Genomic DNA, 24,771 nt, shown 5'->3' with positions numbered 1-24,771 from the left:
TCCTTTTCTGTTCATAAAAATTCCTGTCCTGACTCGAAGTCTACGCCCTAAATAAACAGGCAAGCCCTTGCCCCATGCCCTAAGTGGCAATCTCCCGAGACCTTGAACCTATAGACAGCCTGTTTCTAAGGAGAGGTCATTCCACTCACCAAACTCTTCTCTGACCACATAGTTCCGCTGCAAAGACAGGCAGTGGCAGAGGCTCTGCTGATCTTGGCAGTGTAACTACAGAGAGAGGGGAAGAGAGATTGAGAAGGGAAAGACAGCTCCCTCAAGCCAGGCAGGACATGAGGTAGCAGAGGAGGCAGGCTCTCAATCCCACAGCCACAGCCTAACTGGTGACACTGTCCTTTCTGAGGCCATGGGGAAGTGTTCTGAGTGATGTTCTAGGATAGCTGCCTCCCAACATGCCACCAGAGGCAGGGGCATTTGGTGATGAGCTCTGAAATGCTTTGTTGCAAAGAAACACCAGAGGAGCTCCAAGAGAGGCCTGGTTCTGGACCCTCCCCAACCACATTTCTAAGTCTCCATTCCTGCAGCTCTGAAGCGGCAATAGGTCAATGTGACGTCTGAGAGAACGCACACAAGAATGTTGTGATGAAATGAATTAAAAACTCACTAACTCAACATTAGTGGTTCTTGAACTTGAACATGTATCAAAATCACCTGTAGAACCTGTGAAAACAGATTACTGGCCTCCCCCTATGCTCAAGAAGTCAGTCAAAAAAAAAAGACAAATAGCATATGATTTTACTTATACGTGGAATCTAAAGAAAAAAATTAATAAATAAACAAAACTGAAACAGACTCAAAGACACAGGGAGTAAACTGGTGGTTACCAGAGGGTAAAAAGGGGTTTGGGAAACTGTAAAAGAGGTGAAGAGATTAAGAAACACAAATTAGTAGTTATAAAATAGTCATGGAATAAATAAAGCATAGAAAATATAGTTCATAATATTGTGATAAATATGTGTGGTGCCAGCTGGGGTGCTGGAAATATTGAGGGGAACAGTCATTGTCTAACCACTAAGCTATACACCTGAAACCAATACAAAATTAAGTGTGTGTGTTTGTGTGTGTGTGTGTGTGTAATGAAACTCAATAAGAAAACAAATACCAGATTTAAAAGTGGACAAAAGAGATCTGGACACCTCATGAAAGAAAATATACAGATGATAAATAAGCATATGAAAACATTAATATCAGATCACTAGGGAACTCCAAATTAGAACAGGATTTCACTACATACCTATGAGAAAGGCTCAGATACAAAACACTGCCAACACCAAATGCTAAGGCAGATGTGGGGCAACAGGAACTCGCACTCATTGCTGGTGGGAATGCAAATGGCAGAGCCACCTCGGAAGACAGTTTGGCGGCTCCTTACAAAGTTAAACATGGGATTATGATACAGCCCAGCAATTGCAATAGTAGGTATTTACCCAAATGAACTGAAAATTTATATCCACACAAAAACCTGCACATGAATGTTTCTAGTAGTGTTATTCATACATGCCAAAACTTGGAAGCAACCAAGATGTCTTATAAAATATTCTTGTGTGATAAAAAAAGAAATGAGCTATCAAGCTACAACATAACGTGGATGAATCTTAAATGCATATTGTTAAGTGAAAGAAGCCAACATGAAATAGCTAATTACTGTATAATTCCAATACATGACATCCTGGAAGAGGCAAAACTATGGAGACAATGAAAATATTAGTGGTTGCCAGGAATTCAAGAGGAGGGGAAGAGGTGAATAGGTGGAGCTTAGGGCATTGTAAGGGCACTGAAAATATTGTGTATGATACTGCAGTGGTGGATACATGACATTATTCATTTGTCAGAACCATAGAATGTGCAATACCAAGAGTGAGACCTGATGCAAAGTATGGATTAGTTAATAATAATGTGCTGATATTGACTCATCAATTATAACAAACATGTCACACTAATATATGATGTTAATAATACGTACAGGAAACTGTGAAGGGGAGAGTAGAAACTCTCTGTACTTTCTGAGCTATTTCTCTGTAAACCTAAAAATGCTCTAGAAAAATGAAGTCTATTAAAAAAAAGACTTTTGCATACATTATTTCTTTTTTAAAACTTTACTTTTATCATTGACATTATTGCAATGTCCCCATTATTATTTCATATACCCCTCAGATTCGCTCTATATGGTGAAGTAGTTATGATCATCTTCATTTTACTAATGTTCACATGAACTCAGTTGCAACCTAAAATTTGGGCATTTATCTTGAATCTAACCTCTGGGTTCTTCCCACTGCACTGTACTGTGCGTGTCTCCTATGTGTGCTACGCTGGGACAACCGCATGTTCCTACATCCTCCTGTTTACCCCCTAAAGATGCTGCCAAGGCCAAAAAGAGCTTGAGAGTGGTCAGAAAGGGGGGTGAGTGTGTGGACGGAACTGAGGGCACAACATCTTTCACTGGGGTAACCCCATGATACCCTTGTCTGGTCTGAGCACCAACTCCCATTCACCAAGTCCTTGATTTTATACATTGTTTAGTAATACAGAAACCTAAAATGTGAGGCTTTGGAGGTGAGTCAAGGGAAATGGCATTAAGTCTCTTTCACGTACCTAGATTATTCAGATTTTCCTAATAGAGTATTTCCAAACTTAAGTCCTTTATATTCTATCTTCACAATTTTTGCCATGCCTGCCTATTACTTCCACTATTTTTACTTGATATTTTCTTTTATTTAGGCTCATCCTAAACAGTGCCAATTCATAAAATCCAAAGCGTTCATCATTGCACCATTTCAAACCACCTTGAGCACCCAGGAGCTCCCGTAATACACTTGAGAGTGGCTGCCGCTGATACTCAGAGCCCACTAGACAGAACCCAAGGACCTCGCTCTCCTTTGTATTCCTACCAGCCGTCACAGTCTCTGGCACATAGGAGGTGCTAAAAAAACTGCGTGGAATAAATGAACGATTGATAAAAACTACTTTGTTGCCCAGTTTCTCAGCAGTCATTCTAAATCTAATTTTTTAGTTACATCCCTAACCAACAACAACTCCCCATGTCCCCCAGAGCTATTGACACCCCAGACCCTGCCCCAGTCACCAATGACATGCTCAGTCTGGATCACTTCCAGCTAAGACAACACACAGTTGCCTCTGGCCCCACACATTCCAAGTCCTTCGGGTTCCTATCTGCTTTGAGGGCTCTGTCCCACTGTGCCCCGAATATCCAGGGAAGGGTCACCTTTTCTGGGAAGCCTTTCCCAAACCTACCCTGGTGAAACTCTCTCCTTTTTGCACCCATAATAAGAACTTTCCTGTTCTTAATATTCTATATTATAATTGTCTGTTTTCAAGAGTCAGCTCTGTTGGGGAAGGGACCACATCTGTCTCGTTGTCCAGTGCATGGTTCCATAGTGTGTAATAGGTGCTTCTGAAGTTTACGCTGCTCATGTTTACCTTCTCCATAGATAGGGAGCTCCTGTGTCTGACTCATCCTCAGGTCCCCAGCACTTACCACGCACCTGGGACATAGTAGGCATAATGTCACACAAAGAAGAAATGTAAACTGAAAAATACAGTGTATCATTCCATTCATCTCATAGCTGGAATACTGGTATACAAAGTCAGCCATGAACTCTGTGCTGTCTTCAGCCATACCATGTGATAGCCAAAAAGAAACAAACAATAATTAAATAACCGGTAGATGCCAGATATCATGTTAGGTACCTTCCATAGCTTATCTCATTACTCCTTGACTGTGTACAGAGGACATTTTTATTCCCAATTTATAAACAATGGAAAGCAATTTTTCTAGTAGTGAAGCATAATTTTTCTACATTACAGTAGTCCCTCTCTATATTGCGGTTCACTTATTGTGACCTCACTGTATCACGGGATTTTTAAAAATATTATATTTAATTATTTATCACGGATTTTTTGCTATATCGCGGGATTTTGCGGTACTGTATGCATATGTTGTTAAAGTTACGTAGGTTTAAGAGTGTAGAATACGTTTAAGAACATAAGTACTGTTTGTAAAAGTGTGGAAAAGGTTAATAAGGGAGTGGGAAAGGTTAATAAGGGACTGGGAACAGTTTATAAGTGTGTGGGAAGGGTTTATAAAGCCTTAAAATATATATAAATACTAAAATAAATGTGAGGTTCCTACTTCATGGATTTTCACCTATCACAGGGGAGGGGGGGTCTAGAATGTAATACCCATGATAAGTGAGGGAATACTGTACTCCTATACAATCTTTGGCTGGAGCCTCACTCTTCTACCAAAAGGAGAGGAAGCTAAAGAAAATCCTTTTATTTCTTCTCTCTTTGAGGGAAGCAACCTTGAAATCAACCACCTGCTTCCCTTCCAGCTCTCAGAGGGAGAAGACTCACAAGGCTGATGGGGCCCCCAGGAATCCAGATCCTTCTCTTCCATGTTCTTTACCTCCTTGCATGGGGAGCTAAAACATTAGGCTGAATACAAAGTTAATGTCATTACAAAGTTTACATAGACCCTGCTGACAAGTTCATGAAAAGCTGCATAAATTGCCTAATGAAAGTAGTACATGTCACTAACATCCACAGCACATCCTGTGTTGAAAGTGATACTTTCATTAGCGGTAACCCCTCCTTTGACCTTGGAGTTCACCAAACAGCTAAAATCAGGTGATATTTATGTGTGGAACATGTGACCTATTATGCCCTTTTGCTTAGTGACCCATACAGGAACCAAATAGTGGTCAGACTAGAAATCAATGTCAAATTGGTCAAATAAATTCCACTTAAATAATACTGACTTGGGGGAGATTCTCAGCCAGAAAGAATTCTACCAAGATTTACTTACTGCAAAGAAGTAAAGAGCATTCTAACCCTGGTCTGGAACGACATCTGATGAAATGACATGAAGGTGATGAAACGTCATCCTCTGAGCAACAGTTGGGATCCACTTTAGTATCCCACTTTCTCTTGCTACTTTCCCATTTTACCCACTAAAGACCTTTTCATATGAGAAGCTAAGAAAATCAACCAATATAAGATCTAATTGAAACTGAGCACTGGAAACATATGGAGAGAAATCCATAATTAAGCTAAACAATTGTCTCTTGAAAATTAATTGGAAACAACTCTGAGCATTGTCATAAAGGTATAAAATATCCAGCATCCCATTTGTTTGTCCCTTCACCCAATTTCCTGTCAAATCTCTCCCTCCCCATCCCATATTTCTTATTTAATAAGCCTGTTTGAAAGAAAGAAGTCTTAGGTTAGTCATTCACACTTCAGTGTGAATTAAAGTCAGTGAGTCAATTCTCACAGAAATGAGGATTTCAAGCCATAGCTCTAATTATGGAATGGCTGTCTTTGAATACTTTTATGGCTATTTTATGGAACAGCTAAATACAAAGAAAAGAATAGGAACTGCTGGAGTCTGCCTATGCATAAAACTAGGCTTGAGTCCAGTTTTGAGAAATGAAAGCTTTCAGCTGCCACTCCCAATTGAAAGTGAATTCAGATTAATGTAGACATTGGGTGAGAGTTATAATTTTTCCCTCAAGGATTTACTGGTTCCAATGCCCTCCTCTTCTCCTCTAGGCCCAGGAAACAGACTTATTTCTGATGGCCTGTGTCAGTTCAGTGGGATCCATTCCTAATTGACACCTGGTCTTTCCACTCCAGATGCCTTTCCCCACCAGCTCTTATTTGAAAAGGCACAGCATGAGCGGCCTGGGCCAAATGGGGCCATGAGTCCTTCAACAAATGCTCTGCTCCAGTGAATGCGACCCTCAGAACGGAAAGTTGATAGCACTCTGACACACAGCCAGTCCCCAGAGGCTCTCATCCCTCTCCACCAGAAGAACTGCAGAACTAAGCCAGTGGAAAATTCAGTCTGTTCCAACCAAGAGAGACAAGTGTTCTCCCAAAATGAATACTGGCATTTGGAAATGCCCTAGGGTATTATAAATACAATCTTTCTGAGGTGTGAGTGTGTGTCAGGGAATGAGATGGAGTGGAGGGATGTGTGTGTGTGTGTGTGTGTGTGTGTGTGTGTGTGTTTTAGTGACAGAAAGGGGAGCAAGCGTAGGCCTAGGGCCCAAAAGTCTCAGTTAAGGAATGCAAGGCCAGGCATAGAGAAAAATGTCCACTCTGTGCCAGTTACTAAGTTCAGAATTTTCTATTGCTTCCTTGCTGAAGAGATAGGAGAAAGGAAATCAGAGAGAGAGAGAGAGAAGAAAAATGTGGAGGGGAGGGGAGATGATAGAGAAAAGAAGAGACAAAGACTGAGAGAAAGAGAGAGAGAGAGAGAGAGAGAGAGAGAGAGAGAGAGAGAGAGAGAGAGAGAGAGAAAGAGAGAGAGGAGTTGGGGTGGAGAAAGGAACAGGAAGTGGGGAGCCTTTCTGGACATAGACCAAAATCCCTAGACTGAGAGAAACACAGTCAGAATGAGAAACTGCTGATAAGTCACATGTTCCTCCACCAGCTACAAATGATTGATTTCAGCCCTTAATATGTTTTGCCATCTACCCAGTTCCATGTCCAAATGGCCCACTTTCCATAATGCAATGCCAAGACTACCTCATCACCCACAAGGCATTCTGCTTCCTGCCAAACTGACAGGCTTTGGGGGGTAGGTCTTAACCCCTCTGGGTTTCTGCACATGATGACCAGTCTCTGGGACTGAAGAATAGAATAAAGTGAACTGACCCTACAAGAGAGTCCTTATGACCTTCACTGCCCTTTAACCAACCAAACTGACCAGCCCCAGGGCAGCAGCTCTTAACTCTTCATGTGTTTGGCTCTCTTTGGCAGGCTGGAAAGCCTACAGATGCCTTTTTTGAATCATGTTTTAATGATAAGTTCTGATGAAGGGTCAGAAAACTACTGTCATTTCAAATAGCAACAGGAGAAAACAATGTTTCCAGGTGTCTGCATCAACTGTCAGGTGACATGAAAAGAGATGTTCTCTGTGGTCCAAAGTCACAGTGTGATTTGTTGCCTACATTCTTCCTAGAAGGAAAAGCTAGGTTTGGGGAAAGGTTACAGATGCAGTTTTTCCCTGTCCAAATTCATGAATCCCATTGGTGTGAAATGGGGAGATAGGTGCCCAAGAGGATAGGAGTCTATAGATGATCAACAACATAAAAAATCTTCTCATAAACACTGAAAAGAAAAAGCTGTATGAGGAGACTAGCTCTATGAGAAGCAACATACTTCTATAATTTAGATAGAATGTGACTGGCACATGAATAGACAGATCATCAGAACTTGGATGGACTTAACTTGCCATGTAGTCACAAGCATGATTCATAAACAGGTACTACCTCTGAATCACAAATACCAGTTACCCACCAAGCCTCCACAAGACTCGGGAATGAAGGAGAACTAATTTTTAAAAATGGTGTTCAGGATTTGTTTCTGTTTGGATCATCAGATAAGATTGGTACATCAATCAGTAAGTCATAAGACCAAATTACACTTAATTTAATGCAATCCAGAATTGCAATAGCTTTCTTGGTGATCACATCACATTGATGATTCATGTTGGATTTATTGTCAGATAAAATCTGTGAGCCTTTGTTACACACATTGTTGCTAAGCCATGTCACATCCTGAAAGTGTGCCGTTGGTGTTTTGGACAAAAATACAGTGTCTTTTATTTATCCCCATTAAATTTAGTTCCATGGCTATGTCCATCATGCAAGCTCATGACTCTACATTTTTAGATTTGTGTTGTTATTAATGAGCATGTCCTGGTGAACATTGCTTTTTCTCCTTCACTAACAAACATTTTAATAATCTATTCTAGAACATCACATAAAATAATCGGGAAACTATGTAACACGCAGAAACTGTCAAGTTCAGACCTCTCAGGAAGATGGGGGTGGGAGCTGGGGGGACTCTTGGAAGTGAAGAAGTATCACTTCTTTCTCAAGTGAAGTGTTCACACCTTGATGGAACATTTGAACTTTCACAAGAGACATAATAATTTTCATAATATAATTCTTAACCATGATAGTCATTTTTAAAAAGCAGATGGGCAATTGCCTGTCTTATCTTTCATCTTCTCATAGTCCCATATCCATAATTCTCACAGTCCCTTCAACTGTGAAATACAATTAGTTTAGGCCAGAAGAATGGACTAGTATGAACATCTGTAATTTCATTTTAAATATCCATTTCTCTTATCAATGCTTGTTAGTTTAAGGATCATTCTGCTTCATTTATGCAATGTATATTGGTACTGAGTATGTTCTAGAGGCTGAAAATTCAAATATAATTAAGTTCTCTGACTAGGAAGTTTTCAGCTTATGGGAGGAAACATATGCAAATAGATAAGTTATATGTGGTAATCAGGAGTCAAAATAGCTTATATAATAAAGAGAATCTATTGACTTATCTAAATGAAAAGTCCAGAGATAGTACAGGCTTCAGGCATGGCTTGACTAGGGCCCCTTCACTGGTGTGGCAGAAAGTAGGTAACGACTAGTTGACTCTCCAGAGAATAAAGCCTTGATTTTTAGTGTTTACCAATTCCCATGTTGTAAATACTCTAACCATGGCCTATTTCAAGCTACCAACATGAAGTCTCTGAACACAGACTTGAAAATAGATGTGAGACTTCTAACCAAGATGGAGGCCTAGACAGACATGCTGTGTCTCCCTCCACAACTAAGAAGGAACACAACTACCTCAAAACTAGAGACAACCAGAATTTCAGAAAGTCGAGCTGCATGAAAGTCTAACAAACAAAGATATAAAGAAGAAACACTCATACAGACAGGTAGGAGGGTCGGAGCCGGGACACAGAGGATGCGGTGTGGTGGCAGCAGCAGTGGCGATAGCAGCCGGCTGGCGGAAAGCAGTCACACATTTTAAGAAGTAGGGAGGGACACCTGGGGAGTGCTCCCAGCACCAGACGAGACCACAAAGCTCACAGTCCCAGCACCAGGGAAAATAAAGCCTCATTGCTTCTGACTGTGCAAACCAGTGAGGGTTAGGATGGAGGAAGAAACTGCCAGACTCTCAGCAGAACCCACTTGTTTAAAGGGCCCCCACAGTCCTAGAATGTCCACAGATGCAACCACTCTAGAAAAAATGGCCAGGGCAACAGCTAGAGAAGCACCTGTCCCATATGGAAGTGGGAGAAGTGCCTGGAAAAGGAATGAGTTTTGAGCAAGTGGCGTTGTTCCCTCTGAGACCCCTCCCCCACATACAGCATGAAAATGTGGTGAAATGTATCACTTGTACAGACAAATACCTAAGGCTCTGCCACTTACAACATAACAGGTGTGACACCTGTGCCTAAAACACAGAGGCAAACAAACACAAGAGCCTGTCAAGATGAAGAGACAGAGAAGTATGACCCAAAAGAGGGAACAGATCAAGGTTCTAGTGGAATAAATAAGTGATGAGGAGATAGCCAACCTAACAGATGAAGATTTCAAAACACTGGTGATAAAGATGCTCACGGGCTTGACAGATATGCTTAAGTGTGGCAAACACATAAGGGAAGAGGTGAAGGCTATGCTAAGTGAAATGAAGAAAAATCCACACAAAACCAATGGTGAAGAGAAGGACACCAGGGTTCAAATCAATGATTTGGAACATATGGGAAAAAAAAAAACAGTCAACCAGTACAGAATGAGGAAACAAGAATTTAAAAAATGAGGAGAGGCTTAGGAATCTCTGGAACAACTTTAAACATGCCAACATTCAGATTATAGGGATGCCAGAAGGAGAAGAGGAAGAGCAAGAAATTAAAACTTATATGAAAAAATAATGGAGGAAAACTTCCCTAACTTGGTGAAGGAAGTAGACATACAAGTCCAGGAAGCACAGAGAGTCCCATACAAGTTGGACTCAAAGAGGACCACACCAAGACACATCATAATTAAAATGCTAAAGGTGAAAGATAGAGAGAATCTTAAGAGCAGCAGGAGAAAAGCAGAGAGTTACCTACAAAGGGGTCCCTATAAGACTATCAGCTGGTTTCTCAGAAAAACAATTTGCAGGCAAGAAGGGACTGGCAAGCAGTATTCAATGTGATGAAAAGCAAAAACCTACAACCAAGATTACTCTATCCAGCAAAGCTCTATCATTTAGAATGGAAGGGCAGATCAAGGGCTTCCCAGACAAAGTAAAGCTCAAGGAGTTCATCATCACCAAGCCATTATTATCTGAAATGTTAAAGGGACTTACTTAAGAAAAAGAAGATCAAAACTATGAGCATTAAAATGACAATAAACTCACAACTATCAACAACTGAATCTAAAAAATAAAAATAAAATCTAACTAAGCAAACAATGAGAATAGGAACAGAATCATAGTCATGGGGATCATTTGGAGGGTTATCAGCTAGGAGGAGGAAGGGGGAGAAATGGGGAAATGGTGCAGGGATTAAGAAGCATAATTCGTTGATACAAAATAGACAGGGGGAAGTTAAGAATAATATAGGAAAGAGTGAAGCCAAAGAACTTGTATGCATGACCTATGGACATGAACTAAGGGGGCTGGGATTTTTGGAGGGAAGTGGGGTACTGGGCAGAGGAGTGCAAGGGGAAAAAAGTTGAGACAACTGTAACAACAATAAATAAAATATACTTAAATATATATACAAAAAAAATAAAGAAAATAGATGTGTACAGTCACCTCTGGCCTCATGAAGACTAACTCCTGCATACTATTGCCATCCTCATTTCTTAACAAGTTTCTCAAGTCTTCTATCTTCCATGTGCTGATTTTGTCTTGATGATGCAGCCAACAACTGGGACTACACATTTTCTTGCTAGTGTGTAATAGAAAACAAGTTTCTCTTTCTTTAACCATCAAAAAATTCCTGCGCTCCCCTGAATGTCAAGGAATGTCACTTCTAAATGGCTTAGCCCTAGGAAACATGTGTAAATAAGCACATAATAGTATCTACCTCCAAAGTCTCTTCATTTCATCTACCAAGTGCTCCTTGTTGAATACAATTCACACCAAAAACCTATCTTTTAGAACTGAGATTATCAGCATGGCAAGAAAATAGCTCATTCATATTTGTTCATTGTAATGGCTACAGACCTTCCCTTAGGACTGAGGCTCTCATCCCCCCACTGCTGGAAGGAGTTGTCACTGATGGCTCACAGCTGAGTTCTTCCCCGGGCATTACCCTGGAAAAAAAGTCCACAAAACTCCCTGCCATTCTTGAGAAGAAACTGCCTCTAACGAGTAGTCAATGGATGGGAACAAAAGCCCTGCCTCAATTCAAACATCTCTGAAGGGACATTCCAGCTCCAGAGCCCCTATTGGGAATCAGGTGAGACCTGTGTTGCCACTGCACAGCAGGTCAATTTTCTTCTTCTGCCCCCTTGGGCTTCCCTCGGTCTGTTACATCACTCCTATGAGCCTTCCCACTACATCTCCCGCATGCAAATCTCAGTGCCTGTGTCCATGGAACCCCATCTCCACTGTCTACCCCTGAGCCAGCCACTGGTGTTCCAGGCAAGTCAGGGCCCATCATTAAAGCTGGAGGTGGATCAGTCCCACTGACATCCCACAGCTGCCCCCCCTGTCAAGTAGTGTTAGAATGGGTCTTGAGAGAAAACCACACTGTCTGCTACATAGTATAACATGCTAAATGATGTAAGAGACATAGGAGCTATAATATCACAGTCCAACTAGTACACTGTAGGTGTACTACAGTGTACAGAGAAAGAGAGCAAGCAGCCCCGAACACATGGAAATAATCACAGCAAGACACCAATAGTGTTATAAGCTGATCTGACACTTGGAACCAAGCCACTTTGTTCCCATGTATGGCATAAACAATCTCACACACAAGCTTTCTCTGAATCACAATAAAATGAAACTAAACAAGGTCACTGCATAATTTTGTCTCTGCAAAGACAAAAGTACGGTCACTGTGCCACCCACAAAACATTCAATCACAGAAGTGTCCTGGCTCTCTGGTGGTCAACCTGAAGCAAATCCCTGATTTCTTAGACCCTCCCAAATCCCCAACAAAACCCCTAATCTTAAAATAAGTTCTTTGTAACTCTCCATTACTGAGGTGCCCAATGGTTCCCCATGGGGTATGTTCTTCCTCCATCACTGTCAGCATGTTCCTGGTGGTCTCTGGCTAAAGGGCATTGAGACTTCATAAGCGTGTGTGGAGTGAATATGAGTATGTTGATGACCATGCCACACCTCTTCCAGGAAGCCTAACAGAGGAGGTGACCTTTGATCTGGTTCTTGAAGGATGATTGTGTTTTGCCAGGCAAGCAGGGTCAGAGAGAAGTCTTTCCGGGCAAAAGAAGTGGCATGAATGAAGGACGACTGCACAGAAATGAAGGGTAGGGAGTCCATGTGGGTGGGTGTGTACCAAGCTGGAAGGATGCTAGGCCCAGATGTGCAGATCCTGGTAAGGGTAGGTCCACCTAACCTAGTAGACAAAGAGGATGAGGAAGTGGGACATAAATAGTTCTGAATTTGAAATAGATTTGAAAGGAGAATTCCCTGAATAGCCATAACTATTTTTTTCTAACCATTTTTTAATTTTATTAAATTTATTGGGAAGACGTTGGGTAATCTAACCCTTTTTTATCTTTTCTTTTGATTTGGAGGATGAGATAAGGTGGAGTGGGAGAGACATTTACTTTTGGTATATCAAAATTGAATATTTTGAGTTTTCCAGTTTTCCCAACCTTAACTTTAAGGCACATGCCTGACAACATAGATCCCTTTACTCCCTTCACACTTCGCTAATTGGTTTTGTGAGTTCTACATACGTTTTGTTAATTACAGGTCTTTTGAAAATAACATAAATCTGATAAAATTGAAGTAGACCAAAATGCCCCCAGTCTTATAAATGCTCCCTAGGGCCCCTTAGACTGCCATTATAGAGAATTTTGTATATATTTATAAAGCCCATGTTTTCATATTTTACTACATATGTATGGACAAACCATATAAGTATTATTTTATACTCCTAAACATAAATACTATCACAATGTTGTATCAATTTATCACGCATTTTTTTCACTCAATATTATGTTTTGAGATCAAGGCTTTTTGTTAATTCATGCATAACTCTTAGAACAGTGTCGATAAACACCATATAAGTAGTGACTATTATTATTTCCATTATTATTAATATATATTCAGATAATTCCTTATATTTAATTTATAGTAATGTATCATTGATTACATTACATTTTATTTACTTCCCTATTGGTGGATATTTCCATTTTGGGGTAATTTTAAACAATATCTCATAAAATAACCTTAAACAAATCATGCTCATATGTTCAGGAGTTTGTATTTACTTGAAAATGGAGAATTCCTACTTTTCTATGTCTTTGCCTACCACTGTCAGGTTTTTCCAAAATTTGTGGGTGCAGCCATGACTGGTGTGACTCAGTTGGTTGGGCATCATCCCGCAAAGTGAAAGGTGACTAGTTCTTCCTGGTCAGGGCTCATGCTTGCCTTGCGAGTTCAGTCCCCACTGTCAGTCGGGGGCACATTCAAGAGGCAACTAATCAATGCTTCTCTCACATAGATGTTTCTCTCCCTCTCTCTCTTCCTCCCTTCCCCTCTTTCTAAAAATAAATAAATAAAATATTTGTTTTTAATCTATGGGTACAAAGCCATAATCTTCCTGTTTTAACTTTTATTATGCAGTTCACTAATAAGTTAGATTGGGCTTTTTTCCCCCCCTATATTTATTCTTCGCATAGATCCTTAAGCATTTCCAGGGTCAAAGACCTCTTTTCTCCCTCATAAAAACACACACACATTCACACACCACCTACACACTGAGGGGCTTCACCAACCATGGACCCTCAGAGCAGGCACCCTGCAGCTTTTAGTGGAGATAAAATCCACCTGGAAGATTTGTGCATTGCAGATTCTCAGGATTCATCTTTGAGGATCCTGACTCCAGGAGTCTGGAGGCACAAGGGTGATAATTTTAAGGGCATAGACACAAGGGTGATAATTTTAAGAAAGACAACTTTCAGGGTTCCTGGATTACCATTAAAAAATCTTGTTTCTGCCTTCCACACTTTCCCCAAAAGATATAATCACCAAGTTTAATGTACAAAATCTATAACTTGCCTTCAAACTCATGCTGTAGCTACTGTTGAATCCTGAGTTACTACCGAAGACACACCCTGTACCACTCATCAACTTAACTGGGAGGGTGGGTGAAGGGGTGAACAAATAGGGTGACATGAGATGCAAGGAAAAACACAAGGAAAGGAAAAAATTTAGGAAATTCTAAGCTATGCAGAAAATGCTACATAAAAAGCAACTCCCTACTAAATATGAACAGCTTGTGTTTGGAATGGCTTCTGTTACTAATTTTATCACATGAACAAGCTCATTTCTTTTTCTCTGCGAGAAACTTTAAAGATTCTCTTGTGAAAAGAAGGAAATAAATTTAGTTTTCTCTCAGACCTAAATTTGCATAAGTGCCTCTGTCTTAAGATGAAGAAAAATGATTGCTTCAACTGCAAATAGAATATTTATGTAGAATCTCTGAACAAAATAAAAACAGAGGCATGGATACATGGGATAGACTGACAGCTGTCAGAGGGGAGGGGGTTGGGGAACTGGATGAAAGACAGTGAAGGGATTAAGCAAAAAAAAAAACAAACCACACATAAAACGTGTATGCATAACACATAGACACAGACAACAGTGCCATGATAGCCAGAGGGAGAGTGGGTGGGCAAAGAGGGGATAAACGGGGGGGGGGGGGGGGGGGGGGCGTGTTTTATTGAGTTGTACACTTGAAACCTGTACCCTAATAAATTCAATTAAAAAAGAAAAAGAAAAAAAATTAAAAATAAAAGAGATATCTTTCTATCTAAAAACCTAGCACTAAGCAACAAGAGAATTTGTGAAACATTTTGAGAGCCATTAAGAATCCTTTTGGTATGATAATGATGTTACACCAATAGTTTCTCCCTTTCCTTTTCTGGCCTTCAGGCTTCAAGAGAGAGCTAATCCTTGTTTTTGACTCAGCCACACGAATGGGTTTCTCTCTGGGCTGTTCAAAGGCCAGCATCCTCTTGAACCTTCAGTGTAATGTGGCCCTGTGACTGGTGCCAGGAACAAGAACTGGGATCCGGTTCCAGAACTTCAGAATGACTCATGGTTCTAACTGGTTAACTTTGGTCCATTAACAATAGAAAAATGACTCAGTTGCTCTGCCTATGAAACTGGGGCAGTGATGCTGGCTGCCTGCCTCACAGGAAGGGCTGAAGGAGGGCCAGGCTTAGGGGGTAACAAAGGCCTCTGGAGAGGAGGCATGGCATGGGTGGGGGCCAGGGAGGGTGCCAAGAAGGAGCCGGAAGATTGTGAGGGGCAACCTGACACAGAACTGAAGGAGGCCGGCATTCAGGGCACTCTGTAAACAATGGAGAAAATCAAATGAAGTCAACTTCCATCCCCCATCCTTCATGAGACAATCTTTCTACTTTCGTGTGTAACTTACTGGGTTCAGAGGAAAAATGGTGTCCCAGGTTTTCTGAAATGCCCATTATCTTGTTCATTTGGCCGTATAGTATTTCTCATACTATACAGATTGTCTGATTCTAGACTGTATTTATCAAATGTAAGAATTATGATTGAGATATAAATATGTGTGTGTATGTATATGCCTGGTAAAATGCCTGCCACTCTAACATAAATACTCTGTGGGTCAAGTAAATGAGTTCTTGCACACATAAGAAAACAACCCACACTCCAGCATTTTTCCCAGGATTCAAGCCACAAAGAAGAGAATTGGGAGAGGGCCCTGGTGAGACAATTCTGCCACCGTATGCATTCCTGCCTGTATTATTTATGATGTGGACATGATTGCAGTAAGAGAAGCTGGGTAACCATGACTTAAACAAAATAGAAGTTAATTTCTCTCTCACATAATATGACCGCTCCATAGTGTCACAAACCCAAATTTCTTAGGACATTACTTTCATCTGCATGTTCCAGGTAGCTCACTACAACACCTGCATCTTGGCTTATAGAATGGAGAAAGTAAGGAGAGCACATCTTTCCTTTCCGGTATACCTGTCTCCTCAGCCCTATGGCTAGAATTTAGTCACATGACCATACCTAGCCACAAAGAAGCCTGGGAAATGTAGTCCATATTCTGAGGAGCTATAGATCCAACTGAAAACCAGGGTTCTCTAATAAAAAAGAAGGGAGAAATGAATATTGGGACACCTATCATCTCTGTCACACTTCCCAGAATTCTTTTTTTTTTAAGTGAGAAGATGTGGATTTTCCAGAGTCACTAGAAAAATTACTAGTGAACTCATAAGTAGCTGGCACTAGCTGGTCTCATGAATGTATTAACCTTTGTGCAATCAACCCAGATGTTCATTTAAGGGAAAGACTAGTTCTCAATTATGTACATTTGCCTTTTAAACAGCCTATGCTTTCATGTATCAATCTCTGATACCCTTAAACCTCCTTCCCTGCATCACATTTGACTTTTCATACTGCAGCTAAAATCTTATGTTTTTTGACCTCTTTGAGAATAAAATCCCACCTTGATTACTATACATACAAGACTAGATGATGAATGCATTTGGTGTAAAATCAGGTATCTGCCTGCATTTAACTTGGGAAAAAAGAATAAAGAGCAAGTGAGCATGCCCAGAGAAGGAGAGGTTATAAATGACCACACAACGTAATAGACATAATAATTAAAGTAACCATAAAATAATTAAAATCTGTTGAAGACTTACTTTTTGCCAAGCACTTTAACCTGCATGATCTCATTTAGAAAAGAAAAGAAAAGGGAAGAAAAGGGAAGAAAAGAAAAAAGGAAAGGAAGGAAGGAAGGAAGGAAGGAAGAAAAGAGTAAAGTACATCAAGGAGGGGTATACTATTATTATCCCCATTTACAGCTGAGGAAGCTGGGCTTAGAAAAATTAAGTTACTTACCCAAGACCACCCAGCTACCAAGTGGCAAAATCTGGACTTGAATTCTATAATCTAACACTAGTATCATTACCATCAATGACTTTGCCATGCTGACAGAATGGAGGATTGTGAACAATGCCCCATGCATACTTTCCACCTAGTATCACCTGCACAGACATCCATCCTGTCAATCACCCTATCTGGGGCAAGGGAATAAAGGTGTCAACCTTCAGTATTTAAGAAGTAATCTTAGAAAATTAATTTAAAGCCTCCACAAAATCTTTGTACCATGAAGAAATTCAGAAAAACATTAAGTATATTAAAAAATTACTTCTGCATTTGGTGATTATTAATGTTCACAAAATCTAAGCTACTCCACATGTCAGCAGTACAAACTACTCCTTTTTAGCATGTCCTTCTATTGTAACTCATCACATAATAATGTCCACCTAGTCAAGGGAGAGTGCACTCCAGGAAGGTATATCCTTGGCTTTATTCCCAAATTGGGAACAGAATGGGTGTACAATAATTATTTATGAATGAATCAATGTTTTCCTCTATTAGAAGTGGTTAATATAAATAATTATATTATTAGATGTTGCTGTGCTTCAAAATTTGATACTAAGAACTTGCACTATAAAAAGTTTTGCTTAATCCATGTTAACTTATCGGAGGAATTTAATATCCCACTGACTTGTGTGTGTCCATGTTCCCTGTGGAATTTCATTTCTATTAATAAGTTTGTTTACTGGGCTACTTTTGCCCCCAACATTTTGTGTGGTTGGTTTTAAATTTGACACCAGTGGATAGGAAGGAGTCAAGTCATTAAGATCTCAAACTGCTTGGGAACATGGTAATTAAGCTCCAAGTAAAGTGATCGCAGGACTCATCTGTCCTTAATAAATCCATTCTTGAAAAGGAATTCCTTCTCACTAAGACATACAATTAGTATAACATGGTTATATTAATTTCTCCACAGAAATTCCAGGTAAAAATTTTAGTATCCTTTTTATTCTGGAATTCTAATTCTTCATCACCTAGACAGACAAGATTCCTACTAAATGTACACAGATGCTTAATAGGCCAAATGCCTGGTGAAAACCAAAGATACCCTAACTTTCTTAGGCTTTTTTAAAATGACTACCTTCTCAAATGCATACCTGTTTTAGGGTTTCCTTTTTTGAGCAAGCCCTCTCTCCACACCTATCTACAAATTCAAAATTTCAGCTGCAGGATTGTAAAGAACTGAGGGTTTCCCAGATGAGAATTGGCCAAGGGTTTAAATATCTTCACTACTTTTCATATCTGGTGGAGCCCTTCCTCTCTGGGAGAATAAGACTAGATGGACTCAAAGGTGCCTCCCTGAAGTTTGCTGAGAGAAAATGTGTGGATTGACCAGCTGGTTTTCTTCCAGGAACTTTTCCCCCTCAACTTTTCTTTTGAAAAACTTTAAACCTACAGATAAGCTGAAAGAACAGTTCAATGAACACCTATAAACCTTTCATATAGGTTAACCAATTGTTAACATTTCCATGTTTCAAAGAATATTTTCTTTCTTTCTATATATCTTCATATACTTATAGATGTATTCATTTATATATTTTTTTAATTGAACCATTGGAAAGTTGCAGAAATCATACTTTATCCCTAATTATTTGAACTGTATTGCTTAAAAAATAAAATAAAACAAGGATATTCTCATACATAGCCACAATACCATTGTCATACCAAAAAAGTTTACCATTAATTTAATAATATTATTTCATAGGTAGTCTATAATCATAATTCCTCAGTTGTCCCATAATTTGTTTTGTGGTTGGGTGGTTTGTTTGCTTGTTTTCAGGGGAAGAGCTATCCATATTCATTCAAGGTTCATGTATTGCATTGATTATCATGTATATTTTATCTCTTTTAACCTAATTCTATCTACTTCCAGCCCTGCCCTTTTTGTTTGTTTGTTTTGCTTTACTTTTCAAGTTTTTGAAAAGTCCAAGGAAGTTGTCTTGTAGAATGTGCCATATTCTGAGTTAATCTGATTGTTTCCTTGTGATTCAGTTCTGCTTAGCAATTTTGGCAAGAATCATATATTGTGATTCTGTTCCCATGAACTTTGAACAAACTCCAGAGCAAGAATTTTACCAAGGACTCAGCAATTGGATTCAAAAAAGGGGGGTAAAAAAAGTCATTTTCAAAAATGAGATTTAGTATATACTGCTTTTAACAGACGGGTGAGATGTCCAAAGCAAAATAAAAGATAGGTTGTCAAACACTCATCTCCAAGATTATTAATAACTTAGGGATGTTTGAAAGGGGCCCTTGTATGTCAAATCTAGCACCCTTTGTTGAAGCATCAGAACTGAGATTTGGACAGGGTCAGCCTCTGCCCTTGCAAAGTGGATAATTACTAACTTGGTGCAATTTCAGGAATGCAGGAGGCCACTCTTTCCCACTCAACTACACAGCCTCTATTATGTGAGCAATGATTCCCAGCTGTTATTATTAATCATCAAGGCTCTTTAATGAATAGCTGTTATAAGTTGGGCCTTGTGCTCAGGCCTTGCATTTTATTGATTTATTTCTTTCAGCAACCTCATGACATAAACATCATTATTCCCATGTTATAGACGGGAAACTGGGGCTTAACGATGTAACTTCTCCAAGGACCCAAGCAGCATACTTGGGATTTTAATCAAAATCTGCCTCATTGAGTCAGTAGGAGCCCACACAGAGCCAGCAGCAGAAGCAGAACAAGTATTCAGGGGCTCCTGGGTCAGGTCAGTCTGATAGTACTAGATATAGCTCATAAGAGGTGTCTTATATAATATTTCTCGTTTCTCTCTGCACAGCTCCAGACTTGCATACTCGACATTTCCATGTGAATATCTAATGGGCATGTGAAACTTAACATGGTCAATAGAGAACTTTTCCTCCCTCCCCACCTCAATCTGCTCCTCCTAACATCTTCCCTTTCTCAGTTAATAACATCTTTAATCCAACTGGTTGCTAAGCTAAAAATTGAAGAGTTACCGTTGGATCTTTTCATTTCCTCATGCCACACTTGTCTACCAATATGTCCTTTTGCCACTAGCTACAAAATGTATCCCAAATCCACTCTCTTCTCTCTGTGTACACTACAACCAACCCCACCCATCCATCACCATATCCCAGGTAGACTCCTCTTATCTTAACTCACACATCCGCTCTTTGCAATAGTCTCCGAGGTGCTTGTTACTGCAGTAGGTAGTGTGTCAGTCTCATGAGATACTATCTTCCTCCACACAGCTGCAGCCAGAGTGAGTCTCTTTTTCCTATATTTCATTATAAATTTTTTTCAAATGTATACAAAAATAGAAACACTAGTAAACCAAACCCCAATTCAACAAGTATTCATGATTGAATAAAAAATTTTAAAAACCTGTGTCATCTCTATTTCTAATTTTGAGGTAAATCCCAGATATCATCATTTGATCTATAAGTGATATGACTTTGCATAAGTTTGTACCTCTTAAAGAAGGCAAGTTGTTTTTTTTTTTTTTAATGCTTCAGAGGAACAATCAATAAAAATTACAAACAATTTTTTAAAGAACTATAACTATGTAACATTATAAGGGGCTCTTTCTAAAAGGTAAAGCAAGTCACATCACTTCCTTGCTGAAAACCTTCCAATGGTTTTCCATTATGCTTTGTATCAAAGCCAAACTCCTTATTAATGCCAGGAAGGCCCCTGCCTTTGTCTCTCGTCTCATTGCCAGCCATTCTCTCATTCACAATACACTGGCCACACTGGCCTTCTTTCTGCTCTGCAAATGCTCTGTGCTCATTCCTGCCTGGGAGGCCTCACACTGGTTGCTCTCTCTGCCTAGAAGGCTCATCCCTGTCATCTTATGCTCAGCTCCTTGTCATTCAGGTCTCATCTTACATGAGAACACCTCTTATCCCCAGTCTCGAGTAGCTACTCAGTCATTACCACATTACCCTCTTCTAATTCTCTCCATAGTCCTTTGCCCATGACATTTCAGTGTGTCCAGGACACCTTTACGCTTATTGTCAAGTGTGACTGTTAATAACACCTCATTCACTTTCAAATGTGGGCAACAAATTTTATGGTCAATCTATTTATAATAATCTTGCCCTGGCCAGGTGGCTCAGTTGGTTGGAGCATTGTTCCATACACCAAACATTTGCAGGTTTGATCCCGTCAGGGCACATACAGGAAGCAACTGATCCATGTTTCTCTCTCACATGTCTCTCTTTCTCTCTCTCTCTCCCTCTCTCTCTAAAATCAATAAACATATCCTCAGGTGAGGATTAAAAAATATTTTTGGGCCTGGCTGGTATGGCTCAGTGGATTGAGCGTTGGCCTGCAAACCAAAGGGTTGCCAGTTCGATTCCTAGTCAGGGCACATGCCTGGGTTGCAGGCCAGGTCCCCAGTTGGGGGGTGTTGAGAGACAGCCACAAATGGATGTTTCTCTCCCCCTCTTCCCTTCTCTCTAAAAATAAATAAATAGATAAATTTTTTTAAATATTTTTGTTTGACTTTGGCTAGTTTATTCTGTTTCCTTCTACAAGAATGTATGCTCTTTGACATCTGACTACTTCTTCACTGTATTCACAGTGCTTGACACATGGTAGGTCCAAGGAAGAAAGGAAGAAAAGGGGGAGAGGGTGATGAGTGAGAGGAAGGGGGCAGGAAAGGAGATCTCAGGATCTGAACAACTTCTGGTTTGTGTTATTCTTTGTACTCTGTGCTAGGCTTCCATTACCTTCCACAGATATTCCTATTTCTGCAACATTTCCTATATTACCATAGATGGGATGGGTTTCTGTGATTTATAAGCAAGTAATTCTTGAGGTCTGCTAATTTGTTTTAAGAAATTGTTCCTATTCCCCTTCACATTATACACGTTATACTCTCTTCCAGTTAATTGTTTTCTTTATATATATATATAAAATAAGAGCCAAAATCATGGACTAAATTTTTATATCCTTCCCAAATTCATATACTGAAATCTTAACCCCCAATGCTAGGAGGTGGGGCCTTTGAAAAGGTTATTAGGTAAATGAGGGTGGAGCATTCCTGAGTGGGATAAGCGCCCACCTTAAAGAGATAGCATAGGGAATATAGTCAATAATATTCTCAAGTTATAAGTATATGTATGTTATTAGAACAATATGGGGTTAGGTGGGTGTGAGATTTATTAAAATGATCACTTAATAAGTTATCTAATGTCCAATCACTGGGGTGTACAGTATTCTCTCACTTATCGCAGGTATTATACTCTAGACCCCCCTGTGATAGGTGAAAATCCATGAAGTAGGAAACTAACATTTATTTTAGTATTTCTATACATTTTAAGACTTTATAAACCCTCCCCACACACTTATAAACCATTCCCAGTCCCTTATTAACCTTTCCCACTCCCTTATTAACCTTTTCCACACTTTTATAAATACTACTTATGTTCTTAAACATATTCTACAGTCTTAAACCTATGTAACTTTAACAACATATGTATACAGTACCCAAAAATCCCACAATATAGCAAAAAATCCACGATAAATAATTAAATATAATATTTTTTAAAATCCCATGATACAATGAGGCCATGAGAAAGTGAACCGCGATATAGAGAGGGACTACTGTATACCTGAAACTAATATAATATTGTATGGAAACTGTAATTGAATAATTAGAAATTATTTTTTTAAAGGGGGCATCCCAGAGAACTCTCTTGTCCCTCCTGCTGTTGAGAGACACATAGAGAAAACAGCCATCTACAAGCAGGAAAGGGGCTCTCACCAGACACCAAATCTACCAGCACTTTGATCTGGGACTTCCAAGCCTTCAGAACTGTGAGAAATAAATTTCTGTTATTATAAGCCACGCAGTCCATGCTATTCTGTTATGGGACACCAAATGAAGTAAGGCAGACATCCTTGCAAAACAAAGAAAATCCAAAATATACTGTTTTCCTTAACCACAAGCCATTGAGAAGACTGGAATTGCAAACAAGCCATCCAAAAAAAGTCATCATTTCTGCTCCATGAACTATAATTAATATTACTGACGTTGTCAATAAGGCTTCAGGTCCTGATTATACATGGGTCCATTTTCATAAAAACATTTCAGTGGAAGATACAAGTACACTGTTAAAACAGCAATAAATTCTATTAAAAAGGCCCAGTTTTTTTTCATTCAAGCATGTAAAACGTGTATTTCCATTGTCTTCAGGTCACCCCATTTCAGGAAATTCAGGCTTTAAATGATCATGGTTAAAACTGAGCCATTTTATAAGGAAAAAAAATGCTAGAAGTATTCATTCAATCAGAACAATATAAAACTCAAACCTTTATTTTTAATGGGAATGGTGGGTGCTCTGAATTTCCCCAAACTTCAAATTATAGTTAATGCTAGAAATGTTCATTCATAGCACACGGTATTGAAAAAACATTAATAAGCTCACTTGCCAGGTAATAGTAGCTATCTTTGAGTAAAGAATAAAGTAGCCAATTATGGGAAGAGATGAAGAAGTTTTACTGAAAAAATGTGCCCCAGGCTACCTCTCCTCCGACTTCAGATTTACTCTTTTTCCCCAGCCAAAAAAGAAAAATGACTTCTGGCAGCCAAAAGGAAAACAGAGGGCCTAGATACTGAACACACACCACACCTTCCTTAAGTGAGCCCACTCCGCTGACAGGCAAGTGCCATTTCTGTACGAAAGGCATCATATGTTCATTCGTATCAGAAAAACATACGGCCCTACTGCACCACGGCACTGATAGTAGGTTCGCCTGAACCTCGCGCTCCTCCCTTCTACTCCCGGGTCGGAGCCGTGGCGAATTCGAGCCCTGTAAACCCTGTGGTGCTCTTTGATGTCAGCATTGGCGGCCAGGAAGTTGGCCGTATGAAGATCGAGCTCTGTGCAGACGTGGTGCCTAAGGCTGCCGAGAACTTTAGGCAGTTCTGCACTGGAGAATTCAGAAAAGATGGGGTTCCTATAGGATACAAAGGAAGCACTTTCCACAGGGTCATAAAGGATTTCATGATTCAGGGTGGAGATTTTGTTAATGGAGATGGTACTGGAGTCGCCAGTATATACCGGGGACCATTTGCAGATGAAAAATTTAAACTTAGACACTCAGCTACAGGCCTGCTTTCCATGGCAAACAGCAGTCCCAGTACAAATGGCTGCCAGTTCTTTATCACCTGTTCTAAGTGTGATTGGCTGGATGGGAAGCACGTAATGTTTGGAAAAATCTTTGATGGACTTCTAGTGATGAGAAAGATTGAGAATGTTCCCACAGGCCCCAACAATAAGCCCAAGCTGCCTGTGGTGATCTCACAGTGTGGGGAGATGTAGTCCAGAGTCAGACTGAATCAGACTTCCATGTCTCTGCTATTGTAGGCCTGCCCTTTCTCTGGGTGATGCTCTTGAGTAAGATAATCTGCATTGGCCCTTGTGTTTGCTTCCTGGCCTGCTGTTGGCTTTTGATCAAGAGACCTTGGAAGTATCACAGATTCAGAACCCAAGATTTTCCGTGTTTTTCAATTGTAAATAACGATTTTTTTGTTTTGGAAAAAAAAAAAATATATATATATATATATATATATATATATATATATATATATATATGGCCCTGATATGAGCTATGGTTTGGGTGTAAAGTGGTGAGTAGAACAAACAAAATCCCTGCCTTTATGGAGCTTACAGCCTTATAGATCTTCAGAATTATCACTGCCCAAATACCAGGCTCTGGCATTTTTCTATCAGGGAGGCAGCATTGCACAGGCTGTCAAAGGGCCTGGGTTCAAATTCTGGCTTTACAACTTAACTGCTATGTAGCCTCTGGCAAGTTACTTA

The 24,771-nt window shown here is 39.8% G+C and overlaps 1 pseudogene; it reads left to right on the top strand.

Annotated features, from left to right (window-relative positions):
• The first annotated feature begins 13,806 nt into the window (after nt 1–13,806).
• On the top strand, nt 13,807–24,366 carry LOC150012593 (peptidyl-prolyl cis-trans isomerase H pseudogene; annotated as a pseudogene).
• Nucleotides 24,367–24,771: the final 405 nt, after the last annotated feature.

Source organism: Furipterus horrens, unplaced genomic scaffold (genome assembly GCF_987537825.1).
Source record: "Furipterus horrens unplaced genomic scaffold, mFurHor1.1.pri manual_scaffold_4, whole genome shotgun sequence".
NCBI classification, from domain to species: Eukaryota; Metazoa; Chordata; class Mammalia; order Chiroptera; family Furipteridae; genus Furipterus; species Furipterus horrens.
Note: the sequence above shows the minus strand (reverse complement) of the source record. Positions and strands in the feature narration are given on the sequence as shown.